Raw genomic sequence first — 18,678 nt, forward strand, 5'->3', positions numbered from 1 at the left:
TCAGTTCACCGTTGCCCCGACACTGATCGAGGCCGGTGTTGATGCTACCCTGCCCATTCTCAAAACAATTATGCAAATCTCAGATGATCTCTTAAATGAAACATTGACGTTGGTTGCGGCCGGTGTCGATGTCCTGCGCCACCCTACCCGAGTTGCCTTCTTTGTCGGTTCACCGTTGCCCCGACACTGATCGAGGCCGGTGTTGATGCTACCCTGCCCATTCTCAAAACAATTATGCAAATCTCAGATGATCTCTTAAATGAAACATGTTATCAGTTCTTGGTGAGATGGCGTGTGCATAGCTTATATGAAGCATGTGAAAGAGGGTATCATGTTTTCAGAGGGATGGATTGATCAGTACCAGCATGTATGGAAACTTAATGCCTTCCAGAACTAAGACACAAATTTTTCAAGCAAAGCACCATATTTTTCTTATGCTAGAAGGATGAACACATATGCAAAGGAATTGAAATCAACCTTAATGTTTGGCACAATTTTTAACAACGTATTGAAACTCCTAGTCCTAGACACTTTGTTTTGTTTCAACCTTCCACTCCAGCTTTGTTTTGTTTCTCTGACCACCAATGACAAATGAAGATAACCACAAGTGTCCCATCTACACTGTGGCCATGAGGAAGTCCAGGAGCCTAAGCCAAATATCATCAAGCATGAGTACAAACCATTCCCGCTGCACTTTCTTATATATCTCATATTAATAAAACAAGAAAATGTAGTTTGGTGCAGCTAGGATAGACAACTTTGGTACTTTGGTACTTTCCAGTTAGCATGAAAACTGTACACCTATATAGAACAGAAGCAACTTTTGCAAAAACAAAATCGGATAGCAGAAAAGTTGTTTGATAGCCAAATACATATAGTTAAAATTATATCCTTCAAACTGAAACTAATAACTTTCACACCGAAGGAATGTAACGAAGATATTTGAATAGAAAATAATAACTTTCACACTGGAGGAATGTTTAACCATCAGTCTTGAAACAAAAGGATTATATCCTTCAAGCTGTAGCTAATATGGTACACATCTTGCTAGCAGGAGCAAGATCAAATTTCGAGCTAACATAGAACTATGCTGTAAAATTAATGATGCAATACAAAAAACAAGTGTCAACTTGGTATCTTTATGCATCTTGCTAGCAAGTTCAGGATCAAACTGTAACTCCTGACAGAGATTTTGGAGGAATGATGCTTTGTTAGGAGTAGCAGCCAAATCAGTACTAAAGGATTTTATAAGATTATTTCTGTATGCTCGAGATTCAATATCTGAGGTGATTCCTTGTGCTTCATGCTTCCCTAATCCAAATATATTTCTTAGATCATTCAAAGGAATAACCTGCAACTTTAATAACGAGTATAAAACACTTCGATGGACAGTAATATAAATTGTACAAGACCATGTATCATGTATTTAGAGTCTCACAGTCAACCCAACTTATGAACTCTTAAAATAATAGGGCAACTCACAGCTCATGTACCATTGAAAACCATATGGCAATTTGTGGTGTTAGACATGTGTACTATGCTAGAAATAAAAAGAGTTGACCAGCCCTAGGAAAGCATTTTATGCAAATATTTCAGGTGCATTTAAGAAAATGTCGCTAATTTACATACTCATTCATTTTAAACATGCAAAACTGCAGCTCCATCAGAGAGGTGATTTAGTAAGGGAAGCTATCAAATATTAAATGTGCTCTCTCTCTATCTCTCCATCTCGCTCTCCCTCTCCATCCCTCCCTAATAACCGTGGATATTCATTTATTTAAGTGATCATAAAAAAAATCAAAATATTCTAATTTGATTGTATAAGAATAGTGTAGTTCATTTGGATGTAAAAAACATTGATGGAACAAAGGAGTCATACAAAAACAAATTAACACATCTATGAATAGACCCTGAATCAATTGTTCAAATACATGAATAATAATCTTGTCCATCACTGACTCGTTGAGAGTTGACGATAGTAGCAAGAAGAGTTCTACACTATGTTTCCACAAAAAGGCAAACATGATGCTCATAATGATGCAGCAAACACTTTCAACTACAAAGTGATATACACAGGCAATACCTTTGGCAAGATAGTTATGCATACCAACAAACTATTAGTTGTGTATCATAGGATTAAACCTCGATGGAATAGCCATGTCAAGAAAGAATTACCAGGTGTACGAATTTTCTTTAGAATACAGATATGCCCTACAGTAATGAAGAACAAAGCTGAAATTAGCAATCAGTTAGTGCATCTATAAAAAAATTAGTTGATTACCTTAATGGTATGAGGTTCAGAATACTGGTCCTGGTCTGTTTATACAAGAAGTGGAAAGAATAGAATAATTAGTAAAAATATTAGCTCTGAAATAACACAATTAGATACGAAGTGCAGATGCAATCATCAATTTTTCACAAGACAATACGCTTGCTAACACCATATTGTTGTAACAAATACATGAAAATATTGACTAATTATCAAAAGCGCAGAAGCATTGGCAATATAGATGTATACACTTGGTACGTAACACCAATATCTAGAAGTGATATTTAGTAGATATAAGATATACCCATGCCAAAAATGATGTTACCTCGTGTTGGAAGGTTGTCAAGTAGAATTAGATGGATTTCTTATTTTTTATATAACTCTGCCTATGTGTGTCGCTTTGGTGTGTGCCGACCCCAATCTCATCGTTCACAACCAGGCCACATGCCCTTGCCTACCAGTGGCAGCTCAGTGCCGACGCCACATCCTTGATATTCTCCGGTGGCACAAGCGGGGGAGATAAGAAGAGGATATAATAATGCGTGCAGACAAACACCGATATGGCCCACTCAGCATAATATTCTCCAATGCTACATGTAGATATAACCTGATAGAAGCTACATGTGGACATAAGAATGTCTTGATGCATAAAAAATTATTATGAAATCTTGGACGGAGATGGCACCTGAGTTGGCGGCGTCTAGGAGAGTAGGACCTGAGTCGGCGGTGTCCAGGAGAGTAGCACCTATGTTCAGAATCACAAAGGACGCTGTCAAGCCAGCGAGGTCAACAATTGGCGAGGTCGGGGCCGTGGCAATTGCGCCGCGAGAGTCTTCACTCTAAGTAAATGTTCCGAGTGTCTTCAAGGTTGATCCATTGCAAACTTCTTCACCCATGACATGGTCATCCCATGTGTTGATAAATAGGTGTTAGTCACAAACATTATACTCTGGGTGAATAATCAGTGGTCTCTACAGTAAAGAAAACACAAGTATATAATATAAAAACTATCAATTACCGGAGAAATAACTAAATTGTTCTCCCGCTTCAGGCAATAATGAATAGAAAGCAATTAGTAATACTCTCCAAGCTTCAGGTAATGATGGTGCTCATCGGTGAGGCATTTGGATTTGGTTGTTCTCCAACAATTCCTCCCACGTTGGTCAGATCTGAAGATTGGGGAGCGGCTGGTCTCCCATACGCAGGGAGCTCCTCTCCTTGGCATGCTCATTCATTGTACGGGGGTGGGGGCAGCAAGCTCTGTGCTTGGAGGGACAGGTGTGGCTGCTGAGGCAGGATGTGCCCTGAGCGGAACGAGACGTGCGCGAGTCAAGGCCGGCGAGATGTTGAACCCCATGGCGCCCAGCGCCGCCCCCTCAGGCCGCCATCGTCTCCCCCTGTTCCTCTCCCAACTCCCTAAGCACACTATCCCAGCCGCCTCCGTGCTCGTGTCCCGTAGCGGCGGCGGAACCACACCATCCAGGCCATCTCCATGCTCGTGCCCGTAGCGGCGACACTTAAGGCCAGCGGGATGATGAACCCCATGGCGCCCAGCACCGCACCCTCAGGCCGCCATCGTCTCCCCCTGTTCCTCTCCCAACTCCCTCACGACACTATCCCAGCCGCCTCCGTGCTTGTGTCCCGTAGTGGCGGCGGCACCACACCATCCCGGCCGCCTCCATGCTCGTGCCCCGTAGCGGCGGCGGCGGTGCCGCCGATTTCACCCTATCCTCTTCGTCTCCCTTTTTTGTTGCAAATCTCCGGCTGCCAAACAAATCTAGTCCGAGGTGTAGATGAATTGTTTCTTTTTTCTGGAGGAAACCAGGCAAAGTGGGGAGAGAAACGTGGGTATGCGAAGGCGGCAGTGCAGGCCGACGATGTGTGCCCGAAGCCCATGCCGCTTACCAACGTCAGAAAAAACAAGAAAATCGAAACGTACTAAATTTTCTTAGCGCACGAATGACAGATAAAAATTCCACGTAAATAGTGCCACCTCGGATAGCGAAAATAATATAAGTGAAAAAACTGAAAACGTAAATTCACGAGAAGAAGCGTATTGTGATGGTGAACCCATGAAGTCAATCCGTGCTTTATTATTAGGGAAAGATGGAGACATCTCTTATTGGGAAGGAAAGTGAACATCTTCACAGATCATAAGAGCCTCAAGTACATCTTCACTCAACCCAACCTCAACCTCAGGCAGACTCGTTGGGTCGAAATGATTCAAGAATACAATCCGAGTATTGAATATACTCCAGGCAAGCCCAATGTCATTGCAGATACTTTGAGCAGGAAGGCTTACTGCAATAGCTTAATTCTCAAGCCCTTCCAACAGGACCTTTGTGAAGCTTTCCGCAAACTGAATCTCCAAGTTGTTCCTCAAGGCTTTCTTGCCAATCTCCAAGTCTCTCCTACTTTGAAAGATCAAATTAGTGAGGCACAACTTCTTGATGCCAGAAGGTGAAAATGGGATTGCCAAGAGCCAACTCAAATACAAGTGCTATCGCATTGATGACAAAGACACTCTATTACTGGATTGTGATTCCTAAAGGTGATCTAAGGAAAGTCATTATGAACGAGGCGCACAATTCCCTCATATCCATTCATCCTGGAAGTAAGAAGATGTACCATGACCTCAAACAGTCGTATTGGTGGACTCGAATGAAGCGAGAAATTTTTCAATTCGTGAATGAATGTGATGTCTGCAGAAGGGTCAAAGTAGAACACCAACGGCCTGCTGGTCTCCTCCAACCTCTTGATATTCCAGAATGGAAGTTTGACCATATCGAGATGGACTTCGTGACTAGATTTACCAATTCCAAGCATGGAAATGATGCTATCTTCGTTGTTATCGACAAGCTTACTAAAGTGGCTCATTTCCTTTCAATCAAAGAATCTATCACAGTAGCTCAGTTGGCAGAGCTATATACCTCCAGGATTGTCTCCTTGCACGGCATTCCACAATTGATATCTTCAGATCATGGAAGCATCTTCACTTCTAAGTTTTGGGATTCCTTTTAGAAGGCCATGGGCACCAACATTCGCTTCAACACAGCTTTCCATCCTCAAACTAGTGGCCAAGTCGAGCAAGACAATCAAATCCTTGAAGATATGCTCAGGGCTTGTGTCATTTCCTTTGGTATGAAGTGGGAAGATTGTCTTCCGTATGCCGAGTTCTCCTACAACAACAGCTTCCAAGCGAGTTCGGGCAAGGCCCCGTTCGAGATTCTCTATGGCAGAAAGTGTCGTACTCCTCTCAATTGGTCAGAGACTGGTGAACGCCAACTTCTTGGCAATGACTTGATCACAGAGGCTGAAAATCTCAAAGTTGTGCAATCGTGCCAGAAGAGTTACTATGATAGCAAGCACTGTGACTTGGCTTTCGAGATCGGAGACCATGTCTACCTCCGCGTCTCTCCAATGAAAGGCACTCATCGCTTCGATATCAAAGGGAAGCTTGCCCCTAGATACGTGGGCCCTTTCAAGATCATTGACAAAAAAGGCAACCTCGCCTATCAACTTGAGATTCCGTCCAATTTCGCAAATGTGCATGATGTGTTTCACGTGTCACAGCTTCGCAAGTGCTTCAAGACTCCTGAGCGCACCATCAACTTCGAAGAGATTGATCTCCAAGAAGACCTGTCTTATCATGAGCATCATGTTGCTATTCTTGAAGAAACTGAGCGCAAGACTCACAACAAGTCTATCAAATTCCTAAAAGTGAAGTCATCACACCATTCCGACCGAGAAGCCACCTGGGAACGCGAGAACCACCTCCATTCCGAATATCCGGAGTTCTTTTAGTCCTAGATCTCGGGACGAGATCCTCTTGTAGTGGTGGAGTGTTGTAACACCCCGGATGTAACTTGCCATATTTGTAACTCCGACTCTTGCCATTTCCGGCTTTAAGTTATGAGATTCCCTTCGGGGTTGGGTTTTGTCTTCATTTTGCATTTTGTTCATGTCATGCATTTCATATCATGTTCATCTTGTTGCATCATGGCCTCATCATGTGCATCTTCATCTTGTAGCATGTTGCATTGTGGCATGTTCCTTGGGATCCAAGTTTCATCATCCCCCCCTCATCACCACCTCTCCTTCTCTTTTCTTTCACTTTTGCAAGTGCACCTCTGCCCTCCTCCATTAATGCTCATCTTTTTCCCAAAATTCTAGCACCATGCCTTGAACCCCTTGCCAAATTTCACCTCATTTAGAATTGTTTTGGTTGGGCTCAAAAATGCATCAAATTTGAATTTTAATTCAAACTTGGAATATTTGTCTACCTTCAAAAATTACCAAATCAATTTTATTAAATGCTACACAAATTCAGGATTATGAGGATATTTTTATATTACTCAAACTCCTCCCCAATCCCCCCGTGCTTTTCCTTTTGTTTTCTGTCTGAAGAAAATGGAAAAGGAAAAGAGGCAGAGCAGCAGCAGCAGCACCCAACTAGGCCTCGGCCTCCCAGTCCGGCCCAGCTAGCACCCTGCGCCAGCCAGCCCGCTCCATAACCCACTCTTTGCCTTTCTCACCCACGTGCGCCCGCACCCCCGCTAGCTGTTGGGGAACGTAGTAATTTCAAAAAATTTCCTACGCACATGCAAGATCATGGTGATGCATAGCAACGAGGGGAGAGTGTGATCTACGTACCCTTGGTAGATCGACAACGGAAGCGTTTGGTTGATGTAGTCGTACGTCTTCACGGTCCGACCGATCAAGCACCGAAACTACGGCACCTCCAAGTTTTAGCACACGTTCAGCTCGATGACGATCCCTAGACTCCGATCCAGCAAAGTGTCGGGGAAGAGTTCCGTCAGCACGACGGCGTGGTGACGATCTTGATGTACTACTGTCGCAGGGCTTCGCCTAAGCACCACTACAATATTATCGAGGACTATGGTGGCTGGGGGCGCCGCACACGGCTAAGAATAAGATCACGTGGATCAACTTGTGTCTCTGGGGTTCCCCTGCCTCCGTATATAAAGGACTAAAGGGGGGGTGCGGCTGGCCTAGGAGAGGCGCGCCAGGAGAGTCCTACTCCCTCTGGGAGTAGGATTCCCCCCCCCCCAATCCTAGTTGGAATAGGATTCGCGGAGGGGGGAAAAGAGAGAGAGGGGCCGGCCCCCTCTCCTTGTCCTATTCGGACCAAGGGAGGGGAGGGACACGCGGCCCATGTTGGGCTGCCTCTTCTCTTTTCCACTAAGGCCCACTATGGCCCATATAACTCCCGGGGGGGGGGGGGTTCCGGTAACCTCCCGGTACTCCGGTAAAATCCCGATTTCACTCGGAACACTTCCGATATCCAAACATAGGCTTCCAATATATCAATCTTTATGTCTCGACCATTTCGAGACTCCTCGTCATGTCCGTGATCACATCCGGGACTCCGAACAAACTTCGGTACATCAAAATGCATAAACTCATAATATAACTATCATCGTAACCTTAAGCGTGCGGACCCTACGGGTTCGAGAACAATGTAGACATGACCGAGACATGTCTCCGGTCAATAACCAATAGCGGGACCTGGATGCCCATATTGGCTCCTACATATTCTACGAAGATCTTTATCGGTCAGACCGCATAACAACATACGTTGTTCCCTTTGTCATCGGTATGTTACTTGCCCGAGATTCGATCGTCGGTATACCAATACCTAGTTCAATCTCGTTACCGGCAAGTCTCTTTACTCGTTCCGTAATACATCATCCCGCAACTAACTCATTAGTTGCAATGCTTGCAAGGCTTAAGTGATGTGCATTACCGAGAGGGCCCAGAGATACCTCTCCGACGATCGGAGTGACAAATCCTAATCTCGAAATACGCCAACCCAACATGTACCTTTGGAGACACCTGTAGAGCACCTTTATAATCACCCAGTTACGTTGTGACGTTTGGTAGCACACAAAGTGTTCCTCCGACAAACGGGAGTTGCATAATCTCATAGTCATAGGAACATGTATAAGTCATGAAGAAAGCAATAGCAACATACTAAACGATCGGGTGCTAAGCAAATGGAATGGGTCATGTCAATCAGATCATTCAACTAATGATGTGATCCCGTTAATCAAATAACAACTCTTTGTCCATGGTTAGGAAACATAACCATCTTTGATTAACGAGCTAGTCAAGTAGAGGCATACTAGTGACACTATGTTTGTCTATGTATTCACACATGTATTATGTTTCCGGTTAATACAATTCTAGCATGAATAATAAACATTTATCATGAAATAAGGAAATAAATAATAACTTTATTATTGCCTCTAGGGCATATTTCCTTCACTAGCCTCTCTCCACGTGGCCAAGCCGGCCCCATTAGACAGTGACTCTGGCTACACCCCTCACCCACCTTCTTCCTCCTCGATCCCCCCTTGCGAGCACGCACATGGCCACGGCCAAGAGCGTCGCCACTCCAAACCCTCGACCTGGCCCTCCTTTTAACCTCTCTCCATGTCCACGCGTGTTTAGGGTTTCCCCTCTTCCCTCTCGCCGCCGCCGCCAGGTGAGAGAGCCTCCAGATTCGCCATGCCACCCACGTTCCGAGCGCATCCGAGTGCGCGAGCCCGTCGCCGGCGTGCTCTTCGACCACCTCCACCCCGACGATCGTGTCCGATTTCTTCCCCGACGCCGTCTACGTCCCCGACGTCCACTACTTCACCGCGGGATGCCAAGACGCCGTTGACTCCTTCCTCTTCTTCCTCGCGGTACCCGTAGGTGTTCGATCGCCGCCATGCTCGTCTCCGACCGCCTCTCGTCTAGCCGAGTGCACTCACGTGCTCATGGTGAGCTCACGCTCCTCCCCATCCTCCCCCTCGTTTTATGCGCTCTGTCGCCGTTAGCTGCTCACGCCCGATCGCGCCGCTGCCGGACCTCGCGCAAACGAGTGCTCTGAGCACCCTTCGCCATTTTTGCCATGTCTCGGAGATTCCTAGCGCCGCGCGCGTCCGAGCCGAGCTCCTTGCCGCCCGTTTAGCCCCTCGCCTCACCGCATTCATCCTCGCCATTGCCGCCTCGGTAGCTCATCGCCGGCGTCGACTCCGTCGTTGCTCGGTGCACCTAGCAGCACCCGCATGTGCGAGATCCTCCTACGGTCCTTTTGCGCCTCTCCGCCGTGCCCTAGGGCCACCGGAGCAACTCCGGCGAGGCCTCTGCCGCGTTCAGTCACCGCCGACCCCCCTCCTCTGTTTTCCCCTGCTCACGCGCGCTTGCGTCACCGCCTTGTGGGCCCCAAGCCGGACCCACTGGTCAGCGAGACAGAGGCCAGGTCCCACCTGTCAGCCTCACACCCACACGCGCACCCACGAGCCCACATGTCATCCCCATGCCCGTGTCTTTTACCCAACTGGGCATTTGTCCATTTTGGGCCTTTCCGATTCGGGTCTTTCCTTATCTGGTAAGTCCAGATCGGGACATTTCCGTTTAGGGTTTATGCCATTTCTGTTTCATGCCATTTTAGGCAGGTTGCATCTTATAGATTTTGTGGGGACTTTTCTACATTAACCCCCACATATTATATATGTTTTTAGGGTAGAAAAGTCCCACCAATCCAGTGGTGGCATTAGTTTCTGCATTTGAGCAAGTTCATGATCATGTCATTTCACGTCATGATGCTATTTTGTCATTTTTGTGTGATTTATTTCAATCATGCTATGTAGGTGTTTGTCACATGGTTAGCTTCATTTCCATGCCTACTACATGATAGTATTTATTCCATGTCTTTTTGTGCACTATGATGAGTGAAACAAGCATGCCAAGATGCTATCATAATCTGTTTTTGCCATGCTCTATTTTCTGCTAAGTCTGAAACTGTTAATAAAACTTGCTAGGTTTACATGGGTGCCGTCATATCTTCTGTGCCTTTTTGGCTCATGTTTAGTAAGGGACTTTAGATCTATGATTTTAGTATATTCATGCCATGCCTTTATTTTCTATGATATGTTCCTATATCATATTGTTTGCTAGCTCCAAACTTTGCTTCCTGATGCTGTTTATGCCATGTTAGTATTTTCACTAAGTCTTAGGAACTTATATCTTTTGCATTTTTGCCATTCTTGTTTGAACCTGTTCTTATTTGATTTAGCCGTAGCTCAGTGTTCATGTTTTGTCAAGCATCTTGTGTACATCACTGCCATATGCTTTGTTGTTATGTAGCATCGTGCTGTTAATCTCAGAATAGCACCATTCTTGTTTTGCTTGCCATTTGCAAACCATGCATCCGTTTCCGGTGATCTTTATATCGATTTAGACCGAAATCTCTCATCTTTCTAGCGGCACACTTGGTTTGCCAAGTTGATGCCTTGATCATTCTTTTCCTTCCGGAGCACGTATATGCATTGCATATCATGCCATGTATTGCATCATGTTGCTTGTCCATTGCACCGTGATTGATTGTTGGTCCTTTGCTTGTGTTCTTGATTTGGGTAGAGCTGGGAGACGAGTACGTGACCGTGGAACCTGTTGAGTACGCTAACGAGGATCAAGCTTGCGACAACTCTGAGAATTTTGCAGGCAAGATGACCATACCATCAAAATCACTTCTATCTTTTCTTTGCTAGTTGTTAGCACTATTGCTATGCCACGCTACCTACCACTTGCTATATCATGCCTCCCATATTGCCATGTCAAGCCTCTAACCCACCTTTCCTAGAAAACCGTTGTTTGGCTGTATTACCGCTTTTGCTCAGCCCCTCTTATAGCGTTGCTAGTTGCAGGTGAAGTGAAGTATGTTCCATGTTGGAACATGTCTATTGTTGGGATGTCATTATTATATCTTATTTACTTTAATACATCTATATACTTGGTAAAGGGTGGAAGGCTCGGCCTTATTCCTGGTGATTTGTTCCACTCTTTCCGCCGTAGTTTCCGTCATACCGGTGTTATGTTCCTTGATTTTGCGTTCCTTACGTGGTTGGGTGTTATGGGAACCCCTTGACAGTTTGCTTTGAATAAAACTCCTCCAGCAAGGCCAACCTTGTTTTTACAATTTTCCTACCTACCACCATATACCTTTCCCTTGGGTTCTGTAGACTCAAGGGTCATCTTTATTTTAATCCCCTCCCCCCGGGGCCAGTGCTCCTCTGAGTGCTGGTCCAAAACGGGTAGCCTGCGGGGCCACCTCAAGGCAACTTGAGGCTTGGTTTTACTCGTAGCTTGACCTATCCGGTGTGCCCTGAGAACGAGATACGTTCGACTCCTATCGGGATTTGTCGGCACATCAGGCGGCTTTGCTGGTCTTGTTTTACCATTGTCGAAATGTCTTGTAACCGGGATTCCGAGACTGATCGGGTCTTCCCGGGAGAAGGAATATCCTTCATTGACCGTGAGAGCTTGTGATGGGCTAAGTTGGGACACCCCTGCGGTGTATAAAATTTCGAGAGCCGTGCCCGCGTTTATGTGGAAGATGGGAATTTGTTAATATCCGGTTGTAGAGAACTTGGCACTTAACTTAATTAAAATGAATCAACCGCGTGTGTAGCCGTAATGGTCTCTTTTCGGCGGAATCCGGGAAGAGAACACAGTCTCGTGTTATGCTTGAACGTAAGTAGCTTCAGGATCACTTCTTGAACACTTATAGTTTCTCGACCATTGCTTCTCTTCTCGCTCTCTTTTGCGTATGTTAGCCACCATATATTCTAGTACTTGCTGCGGCTCCACCTCACTACCCCTTTCCTACCCTTAAGCTTAAATAGTCTTGATCTCGCGGGTGTGAGATTGCTGAGTCCTTGTGACTCACGGTTACTTCCAAATAGATGTAGGTGCCTATGATGCCAGTGCAGGGGACGCTACCGAACTCAAGTGGGAGTTCGACGAGGATTCGGGCCTTTACTATGTTTGTTTTCCGGATGATCAATCGTGGAGCCCAGTTGGGACGATCGGGGATCTAGCATATGGGGTTGTCTTCTTTTATTTTGGTTCCGTAGTCGGACCTTTGATTGTACTTTGGATGATGTATGAACTATTTATGTATTGTGTGAAGTGGGGATTGTAAGCCGACTCTTTATCCCTTTCTCATTCAGTACATGGGATGTGTAAAGATTACCCCTCTTGCGACATGCCTACCATGCGGCTATGCCTCTAAGTCGTGCCCCAACACGTGGGAGATATAGCAGCATTGTGGGTGTTACATGGTTATCCTTTAATATTACCTTGGGGTGCCTTGGGCATCCCCAAGGTTAGGCTCTTGCCACTCCTTATCCCATAGTCCATCAAATCTTTACCCAAAACTTGAAAACTCCACAACACAAAACTTAACAAAAAACTCGTGAGCTCCGTTAGTAAAGAAAACAAACCACCACTTCAAGGTACTGTAATTAACTCATTCTTTATTTATATTGGTGTTAACCCTACTGTATTCCAACTCTATTACTAGCCATAGATTCATCAAAATAAGCAAGCGATACATGAAGAACAGAATCTGACAAAAACAGAACAGTCTGTAATCTATAGGTTTTGAATACTTATGGAACCCCAAGAATTCTAAAATAAATTTCTGGATGTGAGGAATTTATCTATTAATCATCAGCAAAAAGAATTAACTAAATAGCACTCTCCATTAAAAATGGCAGCAAATCTCATGAGCGCTAAAGTTTCTGTTTTTTACAGCAAGATCGCAAAGCCTTTCCCCAAGTCTTCGCAACAGTTCTACTTGGCACAAACACTAATTAAAAGCATAAAATCACATCTAAATAGAGGCTAGATTAGTTATTCATTACTAAACAGGAGCAAAAAGCAAACAACAAAAATAAAATTGGGTTGCCTCCCAACAAGCGCTAACGTTTAACGCTCCTAGCTAGGCATGATGATTTCAATGATGCTCACATAAAAGATAAGAATCGAAATATAAAGAGAGTAGCATGAAGAATATGACTAGCACATTTAAGTCTAACCCACTTCCTATGCATAGGGATTTTGTGAGCAAACAACTTATGGTAACAATAATCAACTAGCATAGGAAGGCAAAACAAGCATAACTTCAAAACTTTAAGCATATAGAGAGGAAACTTGATATTATTGCAATTCCTACAAGCATATATTCCTCCCTCATAATAATTTTCAGTAGCTTCATGAATGAATTCAATAATATAAATATCACATAAAGCATTCTTTTCATGATCTACAAGCATAGAAATTTTATTACTCTCCACATAAGAAAAATTCTTCTCATTCGGAATAGTGGGAATATCATAAGAAACTCGAATACTATAAATTGTTTCCATATTAAAAGAGTAATGTTCAGAAAAGGGGTAATCATAATCATGACAAGTTTTATAAATATAATCATCATTACTTTTTATAGCATAAGTATCATCACAATAATCATCATAAGTAGCAACTTTGTTCTCATCATAATCAATTGAAACCTCTTCCAAGATAGTGGAATCATTACTAAATAAAGTCATGACCTCTCCAAATCCACTTTCATAATTATCACAATAAGATTCAACATCCTCCAAAATAGTGGGATCATTACTTCATAAAGTTGACACTCTTCCAAATCCACTTTCATCAATATAATCATCATAAGTAGGAGGCATGCTATCATCATAACAAATTTGCATATCAAAACTTGGGAGGCTAGAAATATCATCTTCATTAAACATAGTGATAACCCACAAGTATAGGGGATCGCAATAGCTTTCGAGGGTAGAGTATTCAACCCAAATTTATTGATTCGACACAAGGGCAGCCAAAGAATATTCTCAAGTATTAGCAGCTGAGTTGTCAATTCAACCACACCTGGAAACTTAGTATCTGCAGCAGAGTGTTTAGTAGCAAAGTAATACGATACTGGTGGTAACGGTAACAAAATAGTAATGAAAGCAAAGTAATATTTTTGGTATTATGTAGTGATTGTAACAATAGAAACGGGAAAGTAAATAAGCGTAAACCAGTATATGGAAACCTCGTAGGCATCGGATCAGTGATGGATAATTATGACGGATGTGGTTCATCATGTAATAGTCATAACATAGGGTGACACAGAACTAGCTCCAATTCATCAATGTAATGTAGGCATGTATTCCGAATATAGTCATACGTGCTAATGGAAAAGAACTTGCATGACATCTTTTGTCCTACCCTCCCATGGCAGCGGGGTCCTAATGGAAACTAAGGGATATTAAGGCCTCCTTTTAATAGAGAACCGGAACAAAGCATTAGCACATAGTGAATACATGAACTCCTCAAACTACGGTCATCACCGGTAAATATCCCGATTATTGTCACTTCGGGGTTAACGGATCATAACACATAATAGGTGACTATAGACTTGCAAGATAGGATCAAGAACTCTCACATATTGATGAAAACATAATAGGTTCAGATCTTAAATCATGCCACTCGAGCCCTAGTGACAAGCATTAAGCATAACAAAGTCATGGCAACATCAATCTCAGAACATAGTGGATACTAGGGATCAAACCCTAACAAAACTAACTCGACTACATGATAAATCTCATCCAACCCATCACCGTCCAGCAAGCCTACGATGGAATTACTAACGCACGACAGTGAGCATCATGAAATTGGTGATGGAGGATGGTTGATGATGACGACGGCGACGAATCCCCCTCTCCGGAGCCCCGAACGGACTCTAGATCAGCCCTCCCGAGAGGTTTTAGGGCTTGGCGGCAGCTCCGTATTGTAAAACGCGACAAAATCTTCTCCCCTATTTTTTTCTCCCCGAAAGCAGTTATATAGAGTTGGAGTTGGAGTCGGGAGGTCTCCAGGGGGCCCACGAGGTAGGGGGCGCGCCCTAGGGGGGGCCACCCTCGTGGAAAGGGTGTAGGCCCCCTGGTCTTCAGCTTTGGCGAGGATTTTTTATTATTTATTGTAAGATATTCCGTGGAGTTTCAGGTCATTCCGAGAACTTTTATTTTCTGCATATAAAACAACATCATGGCAATTCCGCTGAAAACACCGTCAGTCCGGGTTAGTTCCTTTCAAATCATACAAGTTAGAGTCCAAAACAAGGGCAAAAGTGTTTGGAAAAGTAGATACGACGGAGACGTATCAACTCCCCCAAGCTTAAACCCTTGCTTGTCCACAAGCAATTCAGTTGACAAACTGAAAGAAATAAAGAAAAAACTTTTACAAACTCTGTTTGCTCTTGTTGTTGTAAATATGTCAAGCTAGCATTCAAGTTTTCAGCAAAGATTATAACTAACCACATTCGCAATAACGCATAGGTCTCAAGTTTACTCATATCAATAGCATAATCAACTAGCGAGCCATAATAATAAAACTCGGATGACAACACTTTCTCAAAACAATCATAATATGATATAACAAGATGGTATCTCGCTAGCCCTTTCTGAGACCGCAAAACATAAATGCAGAGCACCTTTAAAGACCAAGGACTGACTAGACATTGTAATTCATGGTAAAAGAGATCCAATCATAATCACACCCAATGTAAACTAACAATAATGAATGCAAATGACAGCGGTGCTCTCCAACTGGTGCTTTTTAATAAGAGGATGATGACTCAGCATAAAAGTAAATAGATATGCCCTTCGCAGAGGGAAGCAGGGATTTGTAGAGGTGCCAGAGCTCGGTTTTGAATAGAGGTGAATAATATTTTGAGCGGTATACTTTCATTGTCAACATAACAACCAAGAGATGGCGATATCTTCCATGCTACACACATTATAGGCGGTTCCCAAACAGAATGGTAAAGTTTATACTCCCCCTCCACCAACAAACATCAATCCATGGCTTGCTCGAAACAACGAGTGCCTCCAACATACATCAGGTCCGAGGGGGAGTTTTGTTTTGCAATTATTTTGATTTAGTTTTCATAAAGCATGGGACCGGGCATCCCGCTGACCAGCCATTTTCTCGTGAGTGAGGAGCGGAGTCCACTCGTCTTGAGAATCCCGCCTAGCATGGAAGATACAGACAACCCTAGTTGATACATGAGCTATTCGAGCATACAAAACATGATGATTATTTGAAGGTTTAGAGTTTGGCACATACAAATTTACTTGGAACGACAGGTGGACTCATCTGGAATAACTTTGGGGTTTAAGGGATTGGATGCACAAGCAGTATTCCCGCTTAGTACAGGTGAAGGCTAGCAAAAGACTGGGAAGCGACCAACTAGAGAGCGACAACAGCCATGTACATGCATTAAAATTAATAAACATTGGATGCAAGCATGAGTAGGATATAATCCACCATGAACATAAATATCGTGAAGGCTATGTTGATTTGTTTCAACTACATGCGTGAACATGTGCCAAGTCAAGTCACTTAAATCATTCCGAGGAGGATACCACCCTATCATACCACATCATAACCATTTTAATAGCATGTTGGCACGCAAGGTAAACCATTATAACTCATAGCTAATCAAGCATGGCACAAGCAACTATGATCTCTAATTGTCATTGCGAACATGTTTACTCATAACAAGCTGAATCAAGAACGATGAACTCATCATATTTACAAAAACAAAAGAGGTCGAGTTCGTACCAGCTTTTCTCATCTTAGTCAGTCCATCATATATCATCATAATTGCCTTTCACTTGCACGGCCGAACGATGTGAATAATAATAAGAGTGCACATGCATTGGACTAAGCTGGAATCTGCGAGCATTCAATAAACAGGAGAAGACAAAGCAATATGGACTCTTGGTTAAATCAACAATAAAGCATATAAGATCCACTTCAACAATTTAATCATGGTCTTCTCTTACTAGCCCCCAAAGAAAAGAAAAAAACAAAACTATTTACACGGGAAAGCTCCCAACAAGCAAAAGAAGAACAAGAAATCTTTTTGGATTTTCTTTTTAATTACTACTACAAGCATGGAAAATAAATTAATTAAAAGCTACAACTATTTTTTTGTTTTTCTTAAGGTTTACTATACACACAATAAGAAAGCATAGAAAGGAAATTAAACTAGCATGGATGATACAATGAAAAATTATGAGCACCGACATCTAGCAATGAGTGTGTGAACATAAATGTAATGTCGGTGAGAAATACGTACTCCCCCAGGCTTAGGCTTTTGGCCTAAGTCGGTCTATGGCCACGGCTGGCCTGGCTGATATCCATAATAATAGTTATTGGGGTCGTACTGTGATGAGGAAGAAGAAGGCTCCGATTTCCACTGGCTGGCAATCATCTCCGAATCCCACTGATAGTTAGACTGTCGTGAAGGATCAAATTGTGGTTCCGGTTCTGGCTCCTCGGCTGGTGCAGGGTTCCGGTAGGCGTGAATAGCCGTCAACGGAACAAGGTACGTGCCTACAGTCAAATCAAACAAAGAAGGAGCAGGCAAGGTGATAGTCTTAGGATGATGTTTATTAAACAACAATTGATATTTAAGCTCTCCTGCCCTATTCTTAATAATAAAATCATGTGCCACCATACTTTTATAATCTAGATAAACACGAGGCAGCACTTTTTCTTCCTTCTCAGCATGCCTAATAGGTATGTTAAAACGTGCAGCTAGGCGTGTAACATAGATGCCTCCAAAGATGGGGCCCTTTGTATGGTTCAGACTTAACCGTTTAGCATATACCGCCCATACTAAAAGTGTTATCACTGTATAAACCTTGGAGAAAAATAATAATATCAGGTACACTAAGGTTTCCACAGTTTCCGCGACCAATTAAACAACGACTAGAAAATAATGCAAAGTAACGTAAGACAGGAAAATGTATGCTAGTGATTCGTGCATCAGAAACCTTCCTAGTTTCCCCTACAGTGATAGTATCAATAAATCCCTCCACATCATCACGATGTGGTTCTTCTGTCTTGCCCTCAAAAGGGGCTAAACAAATCCGACAAAAATCATAAAGTGACATCTCCTTATGCTCATCATATAAATGAAACTCCACCGTAGGTGGTGAGTTCCTAGAATGAAAATGAAAGTTTTGCACAAAGGTATTTGTGAGTAAGAGATACTGATCGCATTGGTCGTGGAGGAAAGCGGTGAGGCCTGCATTATGAGCCAATTCATGAAAATCTTCATAAATCCCGGCTACTCTCAAGAAATCCTCGAAAGGCCATTCACACGCCCGAACCTCCGCGGTGCGCGGCAAAATTATACTTAGGCTTCGGTGCCTTTTCCTTCGAGCTTTGGCTCGATGAGCCCCTCAATAATCTCCTCATCATTTTCTGAAAAATTCTGAAATTTTTAGTAACTTCAAAATAAAAGTAAACCAAACTCAATAATATTGATAGCAACTACTCCTACAAGTGCCTAGGGCCTATATCATGCATCAAAACTACTTTTGACCATATAAATTTGACATGCAAGCTCAAGAACAAGGTCACCTAAGCAGCAAAAATTTGCAATGAATAAAGCACTAGAACAAAAACTAATTGGACCAATGGAGGAGTCACATACCAAGGAACAATCTCCCCAAGCAGTTTTGTGAGAGGTGCTTTGA

General features: G+C 43.3%; 1 long non-coding RNA gene across 5 annotated transcripts; it reads right to left on the minus strand.

Moving 5' to 3' along the window:
- Nucleotides 1–405: 405 nt before the first annotated feature.
- Nucleotides 406–4,185, minus strand: LOC125521141. Of its 5 annotated transcripts, none has more exons than XR_007289065.1 (3): nt 3,288–4,181; nt 2,595–3,155; nt 406–2,316 (listed from the first exon to the last, which is right to left on the minus strand). It is a non-coding gene; the product is annotated as an uncharacterized LOC125521141 (long non-coding RNA). The 5 variants fall into 5 exon arrangements; XR_007289063.1 differs by having other exon boundaries at nt 406–2,211; nt 2,282–3,155; XR_007289064.1 differs by having other exon boundaries at nt 406–2,876; nt 2,955–3,155; nt 3,288–4,180.
- Between the last annotated feature and the right edge of the window lie 14,493 nt (nt 4,186–18,678).

The sequence above is a fragment of the Triticum urartu genome, chromosome 7 (assembly GCF_003073215.2).
Source record: "Triticum urartu cultivar G1812 chromosome 7, Tu2.1, whole genome shotgun sequence".
Classification (NCBI taxonomy): Eukaryota; Viridiplantae; Streptophyta; class Magnoliopsida; order Poales; family Poaceae; genus Triticum; species Triticum urartu.